General features: G+C 36.4%; 1 pseudogene; it reads right to left on the bottom strand.

The window, feature by feature from the left end:
- Nucleotides 1-2,880: 2,880 nt before the first annotated feature.
- The window catches only part of LOC140867571 (uncharacterized), a 29,797-nt pseudogene continuing 21,360 nt past the window's right edge, over nucleotides 2,881-11,317 (bottom strand).

Raw genomic sequence — 11,317 nt, 5'->3', positions numbered from 1 at the left:
GATGAGGACAAGGTAAGTGCTATTCGAGTTTGGCCAACACGCCTACTTCTATTTGTCAAGTTCGATAGTGTTCATGGTCTTGCAAGTTTCTATAGAGATTTGTGAAAGGATTTCAGTACTTTTGGGCCACCTATGACTGCAGTGATCATGAAGACACAATCCAAGCCATTGGGCCCCCAGGAGCAATGATTTCTTTTAATATTATCATGCATAAATTTAGTAATGCCTCCTTTACTTATTTTTGAACTGATTTTTAACTAACACTTTTGAAATTGGAATGTGATGCGTCAGTGTAGGAATGTGATGTGCCTTGATGCAAGGTGGCGGACCGATTGCGTACTTCAGTGAAAGCTTAGTAGGTGGCGTCCTTGAATTATCCTACCTCAGACACGACAAGAGTTTTATTGCGTTGGTAAGAGTACGGTTGAGACCAATGGACAACACGAGTTTGAGGCCAAAGGAATGTGTATTCATACGATCATGAATCATTGAACATCTCAAAGGAACAAAACTAAGCTAAACAAGATGGGCATGCTAAGTGTTGCGTTTGTGGAAACTTTTCCCTACGTTATCAAATACACGCAAGGAAGGAAAATGTGGTAGCGGATTCTCTATCACGAAGGTTTGTACTTTTATCTACTCTAGATTCTAAATTCTTAGGATTTGAGTATGTGAAAGAGTTATATACTAGTGATCTTGATTTTGGTGAGATATATGCGTCATGTTTGCATGGTCCAAAAGATAATTTCTTCATGCATGATGGGTATTTGTTTAAGGAGGATAAATTATGTATTCCTAAGTCATCTATTCGTAAATTACTTGTTAAGGAATCACATGGGGGTGGTTTAATGGGGAATTTGGAGTGGCTAAAATTTATGAAACTTTGCATGAACATTTTTATTGGCCACATATGAAGCTTGATGTTGAGAAAATTTGCGAAAGATGTGTGACTTGTAGGAAAGCAAAGTCTAGACAACAACCACATGGTTTGTATACTCCACTTCCCGTTCCTAGTGAACCGTGGGTAGATATTTCTATGGATTTGGTTTTAGGACTACCGAGTCTAAGAAGGGGAGGATGCAATTTTTGTTGTGGTTGATAGATTTTCTAAGATGGCTCATTTTATTGCTTGTCATAAATCTGATGATGCTTCTCATGTTGCTGAATTGTTCTTTAAATGAAGTTGTTAGATTGCATGGTCGATGCCTAGGAGTATTGTGTCTGATAGAAATACTCGTTTCTTGAGCTACTTTTGGAAAATATTATGGTGCAAACTTGGTACTAAACTACTGTTTTCGACTACATGTCATCCTCAAACGGATGGTCAAACTGAAGTTGTTAATAGAACGTTAGGAATTTTGTTGCGTGCTATAATTAAAAAGAATTTGAAGAGTTGGGAAGAATGTTTGCCATTTGTTGAGTTTGCATATAATCGTAGTGTGCATTCTACTACAAATTTTTCACCATTTGAATTTGTGTATGGTTTTAATCCTTTAACCCCGTTGGATTTGATATCTTTGCCTATGAGTTAAAAGGGTTAACATGGATGGTAAGAAAAAGGCGGAATTTGTGAGAAATTTGCATGAAAAAGTGAAGGCAAACATTGAGAAAAAGAATTTGCAGTATACAAAGCAAGCAAATAAGGAAAAGAAGAGAGTTGTTTTTGAACCAGATATTGGGTGTGGTTGCATTTGAGGAAAGAGCGGTTTCCTGAAAAATGTCGCTCAAAGCTTCTACCTAGAGGCGATGGACCGTTTCAAGTATTGGAGCGCATCAATGACAATGCTTACAAATTAGATTTGCCAGGTGAGTATAATGTCAGCGCTACTTTTAATGTTTTGATTTATCTCCGTTTGATGTAGGTGATGATCAAGATTTGAGGACAAATCCTTTTCAAGAAGGGAAGGATGATGCGATCATGGATGGCTCGCATGCTGATCAAGTGCCTAAGGATCCGTTGGAGATACTACGAGGACCGGTTACGAGATGCCGAGCTCAGAAGTTTAAGGAAGTATTTGAATCTTTGTTGCTGAAGACACAAGAGGGCGTTGGATTTTTTGATATTCAATTTGGAGGAAGTTATAATCTTATTGAGGTCAAAAGAGGTCAAGAAAGTGAAGAAATTGAAGACCCTGCTCGAATCCAAGCGCGCCCGCGCCCCAGACTCGCGCGCCCGCGCAGCATTATTTTGTGGAGAAGAAGCGCGCCCGCACTTACGGATGCCAATTTGACGATGTTTTGCGAGCTCTAGGCGCGCCCGCGCTACCTTATCGCGGGCCCGCGCCCTTGTTTGCGCAACTTCGGCCCGCCCGCGCCTCTCTCTAGCGCGCCCGCGCCATGTCCTTTTACATGCACTAAAGGTGTTTAGTGTGTGTTCGGGATTTTTAATATTTTGGATTTACTTTGTTTATTTAGGTATTTTATTCCTACTAGGAAACTTTAGGAATATCTTTGATATCTTTTTGATTTATTTTGCGTTATCTTTCAATATTTAGGGTTGTAATATAAATACTACAACACTCATTATTTTAATGATAACTAAGATTTTCAGATTATTGGATTATTCAATACAAAATTCTTTTTAAAATTTTATTAAAGCTTTTGCTTTACCCAAAATCAAACTTATCAAAGTTTCTTAACTTTGTGGCGTTTGTCAATCGATTTTCAATTGGTTTGTCAAAGACAGGTTCCTTTGAAGGTTTAATTGAATCTTTGATTGTTTTCTATCGTGAATTCTCTGTTGCTAGTTACAGGTTCAACTAGAGGTGGAGATTCCAAAATCTGTTACTTGTTTCAAAGTCGGGACAACATTATTGAATTCTTTTGTTATCAAATTGAGGTGCGATTCGTTGAAATCGTGTTGCCTTTCTTACATAAGATTCATATCACCTTAGGACACCATAAGACCTCCATCCAAGCCTTCACACCCAAATCTAGCTTAAGCTCCCATTCTAGGCCGACTATCACAACCAGATCACCCGTAACGCTCGAACCACAAACTACAACCATCAACCCTTCATCTAAAGCCCTTCAAACCCATCCAAACATCATCCAAGACATAATTTAAACCCCATTTCAATAAACTAAGGCATCCTCTAACAACAACCCAATCAAATTTCAGAAAGCGAGCTCAAACAACGTACAATGACAAGTTGAAAATTCAAACATCAACAAAAAATTCAAGGCTCGATATTTACTTGTAACGATGCTCATAACAACTCCAACATCACATAAATTTTTGAATTTATAGGCTAAAAACACCTCTGAAATTTAGAATTTTTGAAATGCACAAAAACTCATCAAGTCTCAACTTCAATCCATCATACAACTCATACTAGCATAAAAATATGGGTAAATTTTGAAATTCATTTTGGACACCTACTGATTTTTATGTAAAACTCGAACCCTAGTCAAGGAAATTGGGGAAAATCGAAATTTAGCTCAAGAACATCAAGAAAAACTTAATAGCCTTGCTCGGTGGGCCAAAAATCGGCCTATACTTTCCTAGACTTGAAATCACAAGAAAAGAAATAGAAGAACCCAGCAGAACGAGCGACCAGCAGCTGCTATGACCTCCTCCAATGTGCGAGCTCCGGCGACGGTGGTGGTGGTGGATGGTCGGAGGTGGCCGAAAAAAGCAAGAAGAAAGGAGCCGATCGATTTCTTGAGAAAAAAAGGAAGAGAGCGTGGGTTTGGGGCTAGGGTTGGGGATTTGGGGTTTATTTTTGTGTTGTAATTTAAGTTTGAAGTGTATATGTGGGTGTATGTATGTATAGGTGGGTGTGTGATTTAAAAGTGTTACTAACTTTTTTTTTAAAATGTCACTCAACTATAACAAATTTGGCTCTAATTTAACTTGCACCTTTAAAATACCCAAGTTTGAAAATTCAAAATTAAAATATTAAATTGGATTTTACTATTCAGGGTTTAAAAATGCTAATTTTGAAAAAAGTTTTAAAATAAACTCAAGAATGCGATAAAAGCGATTTTTGACACCCGAAAAAATCTAAAATCAACATTCATCTATTTTCCTCAATTCTCGTCAATAATAAATCTTGAAATGAAATATAATAATTTACAGCCAAAATCCACCATCACCTCATTCGGAACCGGAAGCCACTGAACTAAAAAATCTCATGAATAATTAAATTAATAATTAAACAATTAAACATCCGAAAGAATTTAAACACTAACTTAGAAATTAAAATCAGTAGTTTAAATATTTTGATGTCACAACGATAACTAAAATATTTAAATAATAAACAGAGCGATTAAAATAATTTAAACAAACTAGACGAACGTTTAAAAGTCATTTAAATAAATACACGAGCGGAATAAAAACCTTTAAAATGACTTAGAGAATTAAAATCATTTAAATAAATAAGATATGCATTTAAAATAATTTAAAATAACTAACCGCTAAACATAAGTTATTTAAAATAAATAAGTTGGACAATCAAAAGTATTTAAATAGATAAGCTAAACAGTTAAAATTATTTAAATAACTATCCAATAAACTTACATCATTTTAAATAAATAATCGGGACAGTTAAGATAATTTAAATGAATAAACTAAACAATTAAAATCATTTAAATATTGAAGCTTAAACAATTGAAATATTTAAAACAATCAAATTGCACAATAAAATCACTTAGACAAAATAAACTTAAATAATTAAAAAAAATTAATTAAATAGTTAGTACAATAAAAATCATTTGAATAAATAATTAATATTTTATTAATAAATAATTCAAATAAAGAATTTAAATCGATTAAACTTAAAAATAATAATCAAAATATTTATTTAATTTAATGCATGCGATTTAGTAGATTGGATTTTAGGTGCTACAAAACCTATATGCTCAGAATGATCCCTCGTCAACGAAAATTCCTTCCAAGACTAATTCTGACAGCAAAAATTCAACATCTGTATACATCTCTGACGAAATCTCTGACGAATTCAGACGATAACTAATTTTCTTGGATACTAAATCTCAATATCAACTAAATCTTCACGAGAGAATCCAAATATAGAATATCTATAACCCTACTGTGACTGTTGCAAAACACCAGACTGAGGTAGCCTCCCCTGTGTAACAGCTGAAGCAAGTAAAGCTTCCAGACACCCTCTGAAACACGAAAGGCTCCTAGAGTAATACAAGCATGGGATCGCATTTTCCTCTCCGACTAGTCATATACCCACACAATCCACAACACTTGGTATAAATCATCACTGTCCCCCTGATTGAAAACACATCATTTTTGGCAAACACTATGTCTCGATAGAATATTCAAGGAAATACATCTAGAAACATATTCAACTGAAAAATATGCATAATTCGATTCTAATTTATACCACATGTTTAAAATAAATGTCTATACTTTATTTAATATTTAAGCAACTGTGGCACACGCGTTGCGTGTGAAACAAAAAATTATAATAAAAACGTTCCGTGTAACTTAATACATATTTAATATGGAAGTGCACAATCACTAAATCTGCCGTGCTGGGCAAAATGCATGAAAATATTATTTCAAAACACATAGATTGACAAGAAGTATGCAATACCAATGTCCTTTCAAATGGTTGATAAACAATCTGAAGATTTTAAAAACAGATTTACACGTTATATTATTAATCACATTGATATGAAATTCAAAAAACATAGATATGAATTGTTCTAACCAAAGAGAACAACAGATTAAAAAACAACTAAGAACAAAGAAAAGCTTGACCTATCATTTCCGTTAGTAGTGTTAGTGCCCGACCCGTTCTACATTTTCAATACCTTGGCATCCACATGAATTCAGAACCTCAAATTACAAATTGTCCAATCTACAGAGAACATCATATTTAAAAAAACCCGAGCTATCATTTTTGTAGTATTTAGTGTCCAATCCTCTCAACAGTTTCAATACCTTTGCCTAACTCCCCGTCAACCTTCAATGTTTTTCTCTCCTCCACTCTTCCGACAATTTCTTTTTGGAATTCTGCATTTAAAAAAAGGTAGCCTAATGATAAATACTTTTTTGATATTCTTGTAGATATATTTCATCTCTGAGAAATAAAATGTAGTTCACCCAAAATAAGGGAGGCAAGAAAATATTAAACACTTTTGGTAAATGAACAATAACATAACACTCTGCTCAACATAGAAAAAGCAAATACACACACAAATATGCAATTCATCAAACAGTTGAAGAACATGATTAACCAATAAGCAAGTACAATAAATACCTTCATACACGTTCTCAATTCAAAACATATATCAATTTAGGTGGAAAAAAAACTCCATCAATTCGAATTTCAAATAAAGAAGCAAGAATACTGTTCAATTCTCAATTATCTTTAAAGAATAAAGAAAAAGAAGAAAACTGAAAATGTAGGAAAACGTGAGTCATTTTATAATTTATTTCCAAAATAAATATGGGTCTTGAAAAAATACTAAACATTCGTGCGAAATTTCAATAGAATTTTTGTTTCTGTTACAAAATTTTAATTATTATGATTTATATATAAATCATAATTTAATAGTTTTTTAGTTTCAATTACGGTGTAAGTAAGATTATGAATAAAAAGATAGGAACACCTGAGTATGAGACAAAAAGAAGATTTCATTGGTTGAATGATGTGTTTTTAAACCAATCGAAAAAAAATGTTGCAAATAAAAATAATATAACACCACATTTCCAATTTTCCATAGAGAAGTAAATATGAGGTATTTCTCATATACATCGTTTTCCTTCCTATCTATGATATCTCTTCTCCGGCGATAAACCGAGGACCTAAAAACAATTCAAGATTTCCATCCGTTTTCTCAATGAGTCGTAGGAAAGCAAGCCAATCCATTGTCTCCAAAGAACAAACAAATTATAAATCTTGGCAAATGCACCGAATGTAAAAAACCAAGGATAAGCCAAGAGATCTAAAACTGATTGCAATATATTAATTACAGAATGAGTATCGACTTTACCTAGCAGTTAAGAAATCAAAATACCCCGCAACTGAGAGACTGGTGTCATTAAAAATTCATGATAGGAAAGTAATAACAGTGTGGTAGTTTTCCGTCTGGACTCTGGATCTACGAAAGCATATATAACTTCATTTTACTGCCAAATTTCCTATAAATCATCACAACTTTTTTTTTTTTTTTTTTTTTTCATTCTGAAGCATGTAACTGAAGGGGAGGAAGCGGCTGAGATAACAGGGATTGATGTCGCTCACCATCACATGCAATGCTTTCCTAGAACGTTGATGAAGATAAGCAAGGTTTTATATCAACATCTACAGATATGATGAAGATCATAAGCAAGGTTTTATATAAAAATCTACATCTGAATGTGATGCCTTAACAAATCCCGATTTTCAGAAAATCGAAATACATACAGTAGTAGAATATGCAAACCAAATATCAAAAACAAAAGATATTGGAAGAAAGCCATTCGAATCCTTACCTTATGGGAAAACGTTTAGAGCGCAAAGATCTGGAATTGAGAGCACAAAGTGCAATGGTAGTGTGAAATAGATATTTGAAATCATGTTTAAAATCACGATGAAAGTAACGAAGAAAATGCGGGGGTAGTTGAGGACGAAGTGGGAGGATAAAGGAGGGACGTTATTTAAATTAATGAAAGAAATAAAAGGGTAGAATTGGGAGAAATTTTTGATTGTGGCAATGATAAACCAAAACAGTTTGTATTAGGGCCTCAACCTTAATAAAATAGTAATGATAAACAATATAATCCCAAAGATTACAATTACAATACTTGAACCACTAACCCAGGTTCTATACAATCTTTATTACAATCTCATATAATAAACAACTTATCCAGAAGATTACACTAAAAGATGTACAATACAACGATAACTGATACATCAAATATCTGAAATCTTTAATGCATCTGATTCAAATGCTTACAACTGAAATACTGTTTACAAAAAAATCTTAATACAGTATTTAAAACCCAATACAACGAAAATCTTACATTCTGAATAAATGCGGAAATCTTTAATTCCATCTTCTGATCTGGAACATGAGGTTTCCCGTCTGCCACGCATGAAAGCATCGATACAAGCATGTCAGCAGACTTCCTCCTCGCAAGATCTAAAATATTATATCCTACTAGAGATACCCAAAGCTTCATGAGGCATTATTCTTGGCAGGATCTTCTGAAAATCTCTCCAACTACTCGTGGAGAGGCTTCAGGGATATCTATGGGACCACAGGGAATCTAGAAGATCACATCTTCCCACACTCCAATAGATCCCAAGAAATATCTAAAGTTTAAATCTGGATCTTCTCTTCCAGCTCCTTCCTGCTAGAATCCACACAAGGCGAAACTCTGATGCCAACCTTGGCAATGACGATCTTGGAAAAGCCTAGGTATCCTGCTATTCCAATTCCTGATACTGCTATTGTCATTGAATCCGACTTGTAATCTACAAGGATAAACCAAATGTCAATACGATGTCCCAAAGAATCTTATTGCATGCTCTGATATAAAAAATGTAGTGACCCACACGTGATCATATATTAATCAGAAACTTAAGCATGCAATTAATCAATAAATAATCATAATCAGAGATAAACTGCAGAAACTCAAATAACTTAATACCATCATGGTAAAATCTAGTGGTTGACTCGGCAATCCTGCTTTGGTCACCACCCAATCACCAGAGCTTAGGGAGAACTATCTGTAACTGCCCCGTCGAATGGGGTGTCCAGACAACATAAAATAACTGGACGTGAGCATAAAACGCTCAGTACGCTAGTACGGGTAAACATACGATATGATGCATGAAATGTAATGAACATGTATCATACCTGGGTAACGAATCAGAAATCCACTCAGACTAGCGCATAGGACATGAGCTGTAGCCGCTGGTCCTCAAACTGCTGGAAACCAACCACACATTCCTAACAGGACGTGTACCAAATGTCCCCCGATCACTAGAGTTCGACAGACCCGTCGGTCATAGTGACTCTCAGTGTCAAAACATCCTAACAAGGGTGAGCACCCTAATACACTGGCTTATCTTGAAGGAGATCCAAGCTCAATATGAAATGCATATGCAACATAATATCTCAAAGCAGTAACATGCATCATGTCAAATAATATGCAAACAAATAAGCATGCACACCCACTGGCAATCTCAGTCAGTACTACGTACCTTTCTAAGGCAGTTCATAGATGTCCCCATCTACGTTCCAAGCCTACAATGCAACACTACAATTCAATATAACCATGTTATTATCTATCATTCTCTAAAAGCCTTAAATTAAACTATAGCATTGTAGTAACCCGTATCCAGAATTAACGATTAATGAGTAATTAATAGTACGATCAGGTTAGATTAAATGAACCATGATTAAGGGAGTCCCAGATTGGTTAACAAAGTTTGGAAAATGGATTCAGAACGCTCGAAAGTGGTTGAGAGAGTTGCCAGTTCGGAGGCTCCGTTGTCCAGTTCGGAGGCTACGTTGTCGAAGTTCGGATGGTCCGAAGAGGGTTCGGACGTCCCGATCGTTCTGCCGACAGACGTCATGGATGAAGTCATTTTGCCGACGTAAGCAATGACGCATTATTGGGTTCGGACGACCCAAAACTGCGATCGGAGGATCCGATCATGTTTGGAAGGCCCGAAGTCAGTTCGGACGGCCCGAACTTCGTCTATAAATAGGAGTGACGAGATTCATTTTCAGACACACCAATCACCTCTCTTCTATCGATTCCTTGGTCTTCCAGCTTAAATCTAGGGCATTCTAGGCGTCCTTTTGGGAATCTGGAAGTGGCATAGCAATCCAGACGTCGTAGCGGAGCTGTGGCCTAGTTTTGAGGCAAGCGACAACAAAAGGCTGTCGACGGACGAAGGTTATAGCTTTTGCTTCCTAAAAAATATTTAGGAGTATGCAATAGCTTAGTTAAGGCTTTTAGAGCACTTTAATGATATTAGTATCATTTTTCTGTGTAGTGCGGATTATATGCGTGGGCTGAGAGCTGGTAGAGCGTGCCTAGTATTTGAGGTACGAAAGTACTGTTCAAGATATCCTGACTGAGTATTCATGTATTATGTGACTGCATGATTTATATGCCATGATTTTATGCTGCATTACATTTGCATCTTGAGCTATCTCTTTTGAGATGTCTATTAGTAGGGTTTTACCCTATCCTGTTAGTGGATGGACTTCCATCGATTTGGATCCTGCGTATCCACTGGTATTTCGGTATGTGAGACACCTATGAAGCGACGGTACAACGTGCTACATACAAGGGCCCGGGCTTGTTGTCTCTGTTATCTGATTCTTGACCTCTAGTCAGTAGGCGGTTCAATTGCATTCATGTATACTCATACTCTTGTGTGAGTATCTTATGCTCACGTCTCGTACTCTGTGTTTCTGGACACCCTATTCCATGGGGCAGGTTTGCGATTGGATGAGGCGGGGTGGATCCAAGAGGGGCTAGGCAGTGGTTGGCCAGCTGGAGCTTCGCCTAGGGTTTATTAGTTTTGTATTGGATTGATACAACGTTCGATTTGGTTGTATAACTATTTGAGTATTTATAGATTCTTTTCCTTGGGATTGTATATTGTTTATTGTTTTCGCAGCTTAATTCTGGTTTACTATTTGATTAAATTAATTGCATGTCTAAGTTATGTTTAGTAGGTGATCTCGGTAAGGTTTCACTACATTTATGGTATCAAAGCATGCATAGTGTTCTTGGGATTTAGATTCTGCATAAGATAACCATGAGGTAGTTTTTGTAGATGGCAGGACCGCGATGATCAGAGTATTCATGGCAGTTATTGGTGGACGTTGGGGCGATGCCGATCGGGAGCATCGTCGAGAACGCCATTATCGTCGCCATGATGATCAGCGTTTCAGTGTGCGCCGATTCTTACAGATGGGTCCTAAGCCCTTGGTTGGAGGCAAGTCTCCGAAGGATGCGAAGAACTATCTAGACCGTATGGAGTCGACCTTTTAGACGTTTCGCTGTACTGAGGAGCAAAAGATGGAGACACTTGGTTATCTTCTGGATGGGCGAGCCCGGAAGTGGTGGAGATTAAATTATTCCCCTTTTGTTGCGGCGAGAGGAGCGGCCACCTGGGCCGAGTTCCGCACAGCTTTTTAGAAGCTGTATTTTCCTCATGCATCCTTTAGATGAAGGCGGGTGAGCTACTGTGTCTGCATCAGGGAGCCATGCCTTTTGACGAGTATCAGCAGAAGTTCTTCGATATGTTATCCTATTGCCCTGAGATTTCTGACAGCTCTGAGATTAAGTACAATATGTTCCTTCAGGGTCTTAACCCTGAGATTC

Source organism: Henckelia pumila, chromosome 1 (assembly GCF_033568475.1).
Source record: "Henckelia pumila isolate YLH828 chromosome 1, ASM3356847v2, whole genome shotgun sequence".
In the NCBI taxonomy this organism is placed as follows: domain Eukaryota; kingdom Viridiplantae; phylum Streptophyta; class Magnoliopsida; order Lamiales; family Gesneriaceae; genus Henckelia; species Henckelia pumila.
This window is presented reverse-complemented; position numbering and strand designations above follow the sequence as displayed.